Source organism: Euphorbia lathyris, chromosome 5, assembly GCF_963576675.1.
Source record: "Euphorbia lathyris chromosome 5, ddEupLath1.1, whole genome shotgun sequence".
Taxonomy (NCBI): domain Eukaryota; kingdom Viridiplantae; phylum Streptophyta; class Magnoliopsida; order Malpighiales; family Euphorbiaceae; genus Euphorbia; species Euphorbia lathyris.
In genome coordinates, this window is record NC_088914.1 from 74,181,441 (window position 1) to 74,183,940 (window position 2,500).

The window sequence follows — 2,500 nt, forward strand, 5'->3', positions numbered from 1 at the left end:
AGGAGATGTTGGATATTAGTAGTCAACCAACAGGGGTTATAGTGGAGCACGCTGGGCCTTCCTCTCACCACCCCGCGCTGGCAACCCATCAAGGGGAAGGACTGTCCCATCAAGGGGAGATCGATGTTCATTTTGGCGAACGCCAAAAAATTATGCGGGAGATCATTAGTTTACTAAGATCCTGTGATCTGTAGGGAAGGCTGTCTGTCTATGCCCCAACCCTTATGAGGGTTTTTTATGATCCTTTTGTAAAGGGGGGTGGCCCCCTTTACAAAAGTCGGATTCAATCCGCGATCTACACCATAGCTGACCGTAAAGGATCAGAGAGACCTTCCCGGAGGAAGGTCGTCCCTTTACTCTATTCCTGACGGTAGGACGTATACTGAACTAAGTAGGAGTACGAGGGCTAATCTACTACTTTACTCACGAGTTGCTCAATGAATCTGTTGATTCGGAATCACAGGATCGGTAGATGTCACAGAACTTGATTAGTTATAAAATTATACTGAATCAATGCCAATCAAATCAAAGCCCTATCTAAGTAAAGCTTCGTCTGTTATTTTCTTTTTTCCGGCCCCAGCCCAGCCCCAGGGGAGTTTACTCGACCCATTCCCCAGTCTCCCACACTGCTCAAGTAAGTGTGCGACTCTGTATGAGGACCTCCTTCCCTTCTGCCCACTCTCCGTTCACACGGTTCTCAAAGTAGAGGAGGAAGGGTGGGCAGAAGGTACAACGAGCCCTCTGTCCCACACATCTATCCAGAAACAAGTGTAGTTCACCGGTTCCACCGAATGCTCCTATCTCTCGGCAAAGATCGTGTGAGTGTGGAAGAAAAAGCTCGGGATGGATTTAGGAGTCTTTGTGCGAGCCGTATGCGGTGAGAGTCGCACGTACGGTAACGAGGGGGGTTCGCGTCTATACGTGTAGTGTGGTGGTTGCCCCTACCCACACGAACGAACGACCCGTCAGGTTCGAACTGACATTGGTGAATCGGACCAACACCTATCTTACACCAAAAAGGAGTCGCTTTAATTACGCAGTTCGGTTAGCAGGCAGGCCGCCTTCCTACATCTGCGGGCCCACCGGTAAAAAGAGTCCTCTATCCGGACTCCCCCTAAACCTCTGTCTGGCCTAGGGAACTTCTCTAAGCTCGAGAGCTCCTAGCTACTCACTTAAAGCGTAACCGGCTCACCTCCCCCCATCCCCTTTGGAAACAAGCCAAACCAAAGCAAACTAACGTCTCATGGTACGTCCGCTAGTCTCTTGGATTATGTTCCCAATCGGAAGTGGAAGTACCCTAGCCCTAGTACGCTCACCCGGGGCTTGACCCTTAATCAATCACTGCCGATCGTCTCTGAAAGTATGTAAAGTTAGAGCTTCTATTACACCTACTTAGCTAGCTCCAGGGCAACATAAGCACATAAGTTGACTTGTTCTTTGCTATACATATTTCTATTGTCCACTGGGCTTTAGCTACAACCAACGTTAGTGGAACTAAGTCGAAGATAGAGTAAGAATATGAATCATGAGTGCACACGATAAGAGCGTAGGTTAGGTCAGCTACCAACTAAGCTAGGAAGCTGGGAAGAGCCGGCCTATACAGGACTTCAATGGATGCGCGTCGTGGGCTATCTTCTTTCTTGGGACTTGTAAAAGGACTGTGTTCGTAATCCTCTATTCCCTCTGCTTCGACTTCAAATGTGAGAATAGAATCAGTTGTGCTAGAATCAGCTATCCTCATCAAGCCACTTACTTGATGTCTAGCTTCCCAATTGGTCCACGGTTCCTTTTCCCCCAGATCAATGAAGAAGGGAGAAGAAAGTGGATTCTTCCGAAAAACCGGAAGCGAAGCGCTATGCCGGGGCGGGGGGACGAGAAAAGAAACGGCTCCGAAGAAAGAAATTGGGGTTCCTAATGCTTCTCCATGCCCAACGAGATGCGCCAACCTCGGGATGCTTTACTCCTAACCTCACAAGGTTCCGAGACGGAGCTTAACCTGAGTCTCGGTTAAGAACGGCGATGATCTGCGTTTCACATGGCGCACGATTCCATGGATAGTTTCATTCGAAATCATGATGGAGGACATGGTTGGGATGGGTAGGCCCACCACTTCACTTTCACTTAGGCCCGGGCCAAGTCAGTGGGGGGACCCTGTCGGGCTCCTTCCCCCCCCCCCCCCCCAAAAAAAACTGTACGTGAAAGTTTCCCTTCATACGGCTCGAATCATTCTCAGATGACCGGAGACGATTTTTTAGTTACCTTGTTTGTTGGGTTGGTTCTTTAGACCAGCAGATGGGAGAAGGTTAAGAAGGCTTAGTTTCTTGGTTCTACAAGGCCGGTATCAAAGAGATTTTAGCCGAACCAAATGCTTTCTTCTTAATTTTACAGGTTGTTCGGCACTCCATCTCCATACCAGTCTAGCATCACTGACTTGTTTGTCTCGTCGAGGCCCGATCGACTGGTGTCTTCGACGGGGCTTCAATAGCGGCATATTCTGGTA